Source organism: Pteropus vampyrus, unplaced genomic scaffold (assembly GCF_000151845.1).
Source record: "Pteropus vampyrus isolate Shadow unplaced genomic scaffold, Pvam_2.0 Scaffold196, whole genome shotgun sequence".
NCBI lineage: Eukaryota > Metazoa > Chordata > Mammalia > Chiroptera > Pteropodidae > Pteropus > Pteropus vampyrus.
In genome coordinates, this window is record NW_011888977.1 from 524,814 (window position 1) to 533,426 (window position 8,613).

General features: G+C 36.4%; 2 pseudogenes; both read right to left on the reverse strand.

Annotated features, from left to right (window-relative positions):
• The window catches only part of LOC105299924, a 128,346-nt pseudogene that overhangs the window by 30,518 nt on the left and 89,215 nt on the right, over positions 1-8,613 (reverse strand).
• Positions 2,443-2,561, reverse strand: LOC111746652 (annotated as a pseudogene).

Below are 8,613 nucleotides of genomic sequence, written 5' to 3' on the forward strand. Positions count from 1 at the left end.
TATTTTATAGTATGAATATACATGATTCATTTAATCAGTTTACTCTCCTATCAGCAGTACATGGGAGAGTCTGGGTTATTCACAGACTTGTCTACCATAGGTATTATTACTTAAAAAAACCCTCAAACTTTATTAATCTGCGACATTCATTCAACAGATATGTATTGGTTGCTGACTGTGTTCCAGGTATCATTCTCAGGGACTGGGGTAGATTAGTGAAGAAGAACGACCCCTGGCCTCATGACACTTACATTCTAAGGGAGGAGACAAACATACATAATAAATTTGTTTAGTAGTTTAGAAAGCAATAAGTACTACAGAAAAAACAAAAGAGCGAGTAAGGCATAGGAGTGAAGAGGGCGCAGTTTTAGTTAGAGAAGTTGAGGTAAGCCTAATGAGAAGGTGACATGGCAAGACTTAAATGAAGTGAGAGACATTTTAATTTGCATTTTTATTCTTACTAAGGCCAAAAATTCTTTCATATATTTACTCATGTGCATTGTCTGTTTACGTTCTGTGCTGATTTTTCTGATTAGGTTGTTTTTTTTCCTGATTTTTAACAAATTTTCATTTAGAAATAATTTCATACTTACAGAATAGTTGCAAGTCTAGATCTAGTACAAATGACACCTGTACATACTTTACACAATTTACATATTATTAACATTTTGCCCATTTTTCTTTATTATCAATTCTCTATATATCTTTTTCCCGAAACATTTGAGAGTAAAGTTGTATATGGTATGGCCCTTTACCTCTAAATACTTTTGTGTATATTACCTAAGAATAAGAATGTTCTTGTACATTACCAAAGTGCATTATCAACTTTGATAAATTTGCATAATACTTTCAACTAATCTGTCAGCATCCCAGTATTGTCAATTGGCCCAATAATATCTTTTATAACATGTTTTCCCTTCAAATCAAGATTCAGCCGAGATCGGATATTGCGTTTAATTGTCATATCTCTTTAGGATCCTTTAATCTGGAACATTTCCACAGCTTTTGTCTTACATGAAATTGACATTTTAAAAGAATATTGTTTCAGTTTGGTTGGGTTGCTATAACAAAATACCACAGATTGGTGGCTTACAAACAACAGATATTTAGTTCTAACAATTCTAGAACCTAGAAGTGCAGGGTGCATGCATAGTCGGGTTCTGGTGAGGGCCCACTTCTGGGAGGCAGAGTTCTTCACTGTGTCCTCACACAGTGGAAGGGAGGAGGGAGCTCTGTCGCCCTCTTTTATAGGGGCACCAATCCCATTCTTGAGGGCTCTGCACTCATGACCTAATCACCTCCCAAAGGCTTCACCTCCTAATACCATCTCCTTGGGGGTTAAGTTTCTAACAGGAATTTTGGGGGACACAAACATTCAGATCATTGTGAGTATATGATTCCTCATTTTTTATTAGACTGCTCCTCATTTGGGATATCTCTGAAGTTTCTTCATGACTGCATTAAGAAATGCATTCTTGGCTGGAATACTATTTACATAATATGTGTCCTGAGCACATTCATAGTTTCACAATAGCGATGGCAATTTTGATGATCTAATCAAGCGATTGTCCTACTTCTCCACTAGAGAGTAACTATTTTCCCCTTTAAAACTAATAAGCCATTGATGAAGAGACACTTTAAGACTATGCAAATATTTGCTCCTCATCAAAATTTCCCCTCGGATTTAGCATCTATCGATCTTTGCCTAACGAATCTTTACCATGGTTGCAAAATGATCATTTTTCAACAGTAGTGCTCTCTCCATGTTTTCTAGTTGGTATTCAGCATCTAGTTGATGCTGTAAGCAAGAATCCTTTCTACTCCTGTCTGCTTTTCCATTCCTCATCCAACTATCTCTGTCATCTGTCTATCATCCGTATGTACTCATGAATTTCTTTTTTTCGACAGTTTATAATTAATTTGCACTTATTATTTTGGTGCTCAAAATAATAGTAACTGTGATAACTCCTTTGATCTGGCCCCTATGTCTTTCTGAGCCTCTATTAATTTTGGGGAGCGTTCCTTACTTTCTGCTCTAACAAGATATTCCAGGCTCATTATAAACCTTCTCAGTCCTAGAATTCATTTATTTCTCCAAGGATCCATGACTCTTTATAATGTGGAATGGTATTAGTGACCAAGGTATGGACACTAGATATACTCATTGCTATTGGGGTGTTTTGCTTTTAAACCTTTTCAGTGGACATTGCTAGGAAATATGTGGATAGATATACACACATACATACACACATACACATTTGTATACATGCATTTTGTATTCATGTTTGAGAATTCTTTACATATAATAGGGAATATGTTAGAACTGTATATGTATTAGAAGTGATCATCCCAGTTTATAATTTGCATTTAACTTTTTCTTTTTTTAATATTTTATTTTATTTTTTAATATTTCTTATTTTTTTTATTATTTATTATTATTTATGCCTACAACACCTGGTCTTCCTAAGTGGTCTCCCATCCAAGTACTAACCAGGCCTGACCCTGCTTAGCTTCCGAGATCAGACAGGATTGGGCTTGTTCAGGATGGCATGGCTGTAGACCATGGACCTTGGCTCCACTGGGGCGCAAACCTAGGACCTTCTGCATATAAAGCAGACGTGCTAACCACTACACTATGGAACTACATTTGCATTTAACTTTTTCTTGTTATTTTGTTTATGATGCTTTGAAGTATAAAGTTTAGTTATAATTTCTTTTTTTCTTTATATTTCTGCTCTTGGTTTTGACCTAAGATTCTATAAATATTCATATATTTTGGTCCTGTCATTAAAAATTTACACCTGTAACTCACCTGTAATTCATTTTTGCCTGTAGTGTAACACAAAAAATATTATTTTTTCCTAAACATTTAATAGATTATATTAGTAGAATTTATTTATTTTTATTTAAAAATTTTTAATAGCATTTATTAAGCATTTTATGCTATTACTATTATTGGTAATGTCACTTTTATCGTATTTGTATGTATGTGTATGTATGTGTGTGTGTGTGTATACATATGGCTACTTGGATTTGTTTTTTAGGTTCTTAAATTCTCTTTCATTGATTCATCTGTTTTGTTTCATGCCATTACCACATTTATATTAAACTTTCTAGCTTTACAGTTTTTTAATGTCTGCAAAGCAAAATTCAGTCCAAATTTATATCTCCTGTTAATACTTCTCTAGTATATCCACTTGCTTCCTTACACCTTACTTACTCCATTCTTTTTTTTTTTAACTACTTTTGTATTTGCTTATTTCCCACTAGCCTGCAAATTCTATAAAAGCAGCTATTTTTGTCTTTTGTATTCAAGTTGGTTATCCAGCTCCTAGAATAGTGCCTAATGCACAGCAATTGCTCTATAAATATTTGTTGGATAAATAAATGTCCTAAATATTCAAGTTGATGTTTTCTCAAGTTTCTTCAATTTCTTATGAGTTTATTTTAGAAGGGGGCAATCCCCCTCATCTTAAGCTACTGAACTTTTTACTCTCGGATAGCTTTTTGGTTCATCTCTAGTGAGGGAACTATGTTTGATCAATGCTTAAATATTTGATGAGTTATTATATTGTGAGTGCTTGTTTCAAATCTTTCAGGTCAAGATGAGAGAAGAGAATAGTTTGGATTTGCTCAGGGTTTATTTTTCTAGACAGAGTTACAATGGCTTGTGTAGAGTAGAAAGAGAGCTTTCCTGGAAGCAACCAAGGGCAGGGAACTTCCCTGTGTGCTGCTGAAGATTGTCTTTATCTTCTGTTATTGTTATGGAAGTAGCAGCTGTAGAAATAACAAAAATGAGGTTGATAATAATCGCTAGCATTTATTGAGTGCTTCATTGAGTGCCAAGCACTGCAATAGGGCTTTACATGCATTCTCTCACTTAAACCTTATAAATTATCTTGTGAGCCAAATACAGTTATTATTACAACTTCACAGATGATAGAAATGACACTTGGATAAATTAGGTAAATGCAGTGTCCAGCCCCCAAGATGGTCCCCAATGATCTCTACCTCTTGGTCTTTATATACGTGGAAATTCCCTCCCACATGATACCAGGGCTGATCTGTGGGATCAATAACATACAACGGAAGTGAGGATATGTTTCTTCTGAGATTAGAATATGAAAGACTGTGGTTTCCTTCTTGGGCACTGTCTTGCTTTCTTCCTCTCTCTCAGATCACTTGATTTGGAGCAAGTGTTAATAAGAATATTTAGGCAGCCTATGGAGAGGTCCATGTGGTAAGGAACACTGTGAGATCCTGAACCCAAACCACCTGGTTAAGCTGATCTTCAGAAATTGTTTGAGATAATGAAAGGTAATTATTTTCAGCTGTTAAGTTTTGGCATGATGTATTATGCAGCAGGAGATAACAGGTAACCTGTTCAAGAGCACAGTCTTGATAAGTGGTGGAGTTAAAACTTAAACTTGGGTCTGTCAGACTTCAGAGCCTGAGTTCTTGGCTGCATTGCCATGGTGATAGCCACAGTATCCAGTCCTCTTACCCTGATCATCAAGTGAGTCTTGGGATGCGCTGTGGCCTGTGGGACTGAAAACTGACACCATGACTTCTAAGGGCATCTTTCCTTCACTCTCAGGATGGATTCAGCTTTTTACTTGTTTTAAATTCCCTGAATTATTTCTGTAAGCACTTGTGGAGAGCACATTTAAGGTCGGGGTTGTTACCTGCAACTTAAACTGGATGTCCGGACTTCCTTTTTAGACCCGGAGTCAGCAAACTTTTTGTAAAAGCTTTTTTGTAAATATTTTAGGCTTTGAGGGTATAATAAGAGTTTTTAAAAATGCTGTCTTGACCCACTTTGGAGGCCCTGAATAGGGGTAGATAAACTCTTCTTCTTGAGCAGCCATTTAAGTCCAGGTTGCCAATGACCTCCTTATCAGGCTCTCACTGTGTGCCCCCGGAGCCATATACTTGACAACCAAAGACAGCTCCAATGTCACAGAGCCCCTTGAAATGATTCAAATTAGCCAAGCCTGCCTATCCTGTCTCGTCATTTCCTCTCCATGGACAGCACTATACAGGTAACTTGCTCACAATTCCCCTTGTCCCTGTGATCGACCCAGTGCTTCCCCTGAGTGGCCCTACATGATGTACTGTGTTCTCCTGCAGGGAATTAGGAGTAACAGACCTGTAAAACTCTTTTCAGTTTCTCTCCTGGTCTATCTGGCCTCACCATACCTCACCCAACGTAATACGGTTAAAACAGCAGGCTATATGATTTGGGTCACAGCTACTCAACTCTGTCAATGTTGTGCCAAAACTGCCAGGGCAATGAATGTCTGGACGAGTGGGTGTGCCTGTGTTCCAATAAGATTTTGTAAAAATTGATCATAGGCCAAATTAAGCTCATGGACTGTGGTTTGCCGATCTCCTTTGGAACATTCTCATAGATGTTAATTTTTTTGATCAATGGGTAATACTAAAGAAAGTTTAATATGTATTAAGTTAGTAGATCTTTTCAAGCTGTCAGTTAGTTGACACTGAAAGGCCCTTGCAAAAGCTTGAAAGGTACTTTGTACTCTGAACCGTTTCAGCTCTAATGCCTGTGTGTGCTGCAGTCCATCATCACAGTATTATACTTTATATGATTTTTAGAATGACACTAATAAAAATGGAATCATCATAATAGAAAGCTGACTGTATGCCAACTATACTGTCAGGTGCTTTACATTCATCATCACTATTCAGTTTTCTACAGAAAACTGTATCTCCCCATTTTACAGATGACAAAGTGGAGGCTTAGGGAAACGAGCCCAAGAGAACTCATCTACTAAGTGGTAGAGGTAGCAGTCAATTTAGGTAGTCTGACTTAAAAAAAAATCATGTTCTTAACGTAGTTATGCAATATGTTTCTGAGATTACCTTATCTCCTTGAAAGCATGCTAAACTCATCCTTTAAAAATGTGTATTGGCTTTAATTATGATTATTTAATATATTATTTCTTTTGTTAAATAACTTTTAATTTTAGGGATCCCCAAAAGGATAGACTTTTTTTTTTTTTTTTTGTAATTCGATGTCGCACGAAGTGACAGGATTGATTCTTGCATTCATTTTAGTTCATAGTAGAATTTATTAGTTTAGCTGGATTGTTAATTTTCCCCTGGGGAGAATCAAGTGCCCGAGGCACTGATTGATAAGTCAATAAATCTTTAGTGAGCCTGGTAAATCAACTGTCACACATATGTCAACCTTTTCTCCAGAGTACAGATTTTACCTAGGACAGGTGTGTTGTTCTTTTCCATTGTTCTCTCCCTCAAAATTGTGTTATACTAAGATGCTTAAACAAATCCTTAAGATTGCAAGCTTCCAGCCTCTGCCCCCAGCGCCTTTTTCCATTTTTTTTTTTTTAATAGCAATAGAAATCATGCTTTTCCCGGCTATTTTGGGGAAAGAACTCTGTTGTTTGCATATTTGCATTTCAACCTCTAACTTCTCCTGAGGACAAATGACTGGCTGACTATTCAGCCTACAGGCACAGCGCTGGAACTGTGGATTAAGCCTCTGAATGCTGACTAGTTTTCCGCAGCATTCCCAGCATGTGTGAAGAATGTGTTTATAGCTGGGAGGCAAACAGAACATCCAAAGCAGAGCAAGAATTTTGAAAAATAGTTGTCTTATGTATAAATTTATTTTGCTCTTAGTGTTTTATTCTTGCCTGTTTCATTATTTCTTATTTTTATTTTCTTTTAAAATAGCTTAGTTTGGTTTGATAGTCTTTGTGACTGAAGTTTGTGCCACTTGTTGTTGAATGCTGCTGTCTTGATGTTTAAATGTTCTTTGTTTCTTTATCATTTAAATACCAAGCCACGTATAGGTGGCTCAGATATTTTTCCTCTTGGTGGAGAAGGCCTGGTGATTTCCACACAAGAGTCTGTGTGGCCTTCCCTCTATTCAAACCAGGGCTCCACTGGAAGCTTTGGCAGGTACTGGAAGACGACAGTTTATGTCTGTAGCACATGAAATAGGAATAGCATGGCCTTGAGCTGGGTGGATTTATTTCTCTAACAGTTTAAGTTATTATTGTGTTCACTTTTAGGTAAAATATGTATTTTCTTAATTGGCTCTTTATTCTTAGCGAAGCAGTATATATCACAGAAGTGCGAGTTACTATATTTGGGTAGAAAAACCAAACAAATTTGATGAATTGGCAATTGACTTAAAGGGTCACCAGTAGTAATTTATCAAGAACCTCCTTTTTGCAAAGCACTGGAGATGGGGAAGGTAAGGCATCATCTAAAGTGAAGTAAAATCCTGCCTCTGCCCTCAGCAGCTCAAGATACAGGATGGAATAAAAAAGAATGCCAGAGATTTTACCCATCAGTGCAAGAATCCAGTTTGAGAGATTGTGGACAGGTAGCATTGAAAGTCTTATGTCACTTGAAAGTCTTATGCCACTTCAACAATGTAGCTATATTGTTCCTGACTGTACAAGCAGCTGGGGTAGAGTGGGGGTAAGTAGGAGGATGGGGCAGGGGGTAGAGAGAGAGAATGAGTAAATGAATGAGAGAGAGTGTATGTATGTGTGTATGTTTGTGTTTGGGCTTTTGGGGGGGAATAGCTATTTACCTCAGCTGGCACAAGTAAGTGTAAGGGAGATGATTTTCTAAAAATAATTTAAATTTAAGTCTTATAATTCATTAGGACTTTAAGAGAATAGCAATGTATATTTTCCTTTCATGTGCAGTAGAATTAGATCCTTGTCTGTAGAGATGATGCTTAAATTTATTGTAAAGTTAATGCCAAATCCATTGTTAGTTATTTTGTAAATCGTAATGTGACTGACACATGGCTCTGTATTGTAATTCTTAGAAATAGTTACAATAATGCTGCCTTCTAGGTCAGGGTCATGGTGTAGTTGAATTCCATCACACAGCCTGTTCTTTATTAATTATTTGCCTGTAAGTTTAAACTGGGAATTGATCTCTATTTGGGGCCAAATGTCAAGATTAGCAGCAAGTATTTTTCACTATATTGTGGTTTCTTTGAGAGGCAACTTCAATGGACCGTTTGAGCTAAAATATTTTATTTATAGAGTTAAGAAATAGGTAACATTAAATTGCCTTTCTACTAAAAATATTCTCCTATTTGGGATTTTTTTTGTTATGTTATATTATCAGAAAACACAACAAATCACATTGCATACTCTTTTTATTTCTTGTATGTTTTTGGGTGAGAAACTAGTATTACTTTGAACATATGCTTTGTAGACCTGCTGTGTTGACATCAGAGGGGCTAGGGAAATTAATTGAATGAGAGAGATTTCAAAAACAGATGGGTTAAAATAAGCTGTAACTGAAATGGATTAGAATTTGAAGGGAGGACCTTATTGGCTTGTAATTGACCAATATTATTTGGTAGCATTGCTGAGAAATCATTAGCAATAACGAAATTGTAGCACAGCTCTGGAATCTATTATAATGGCTTAGTAGACAAATGAACCACCTGGGAAATTCAAAGAGTAAAGATTCCCAGGTCTTACGTAGTCAGGTCTAAACTGTAGACATTTTAATTCTGTAACTTGGAGTGGGGCCCATAAATCTGTGTTTTTAACCATTGCCCCAGGTGATTGAGAAATGCTTCACTGGAATATA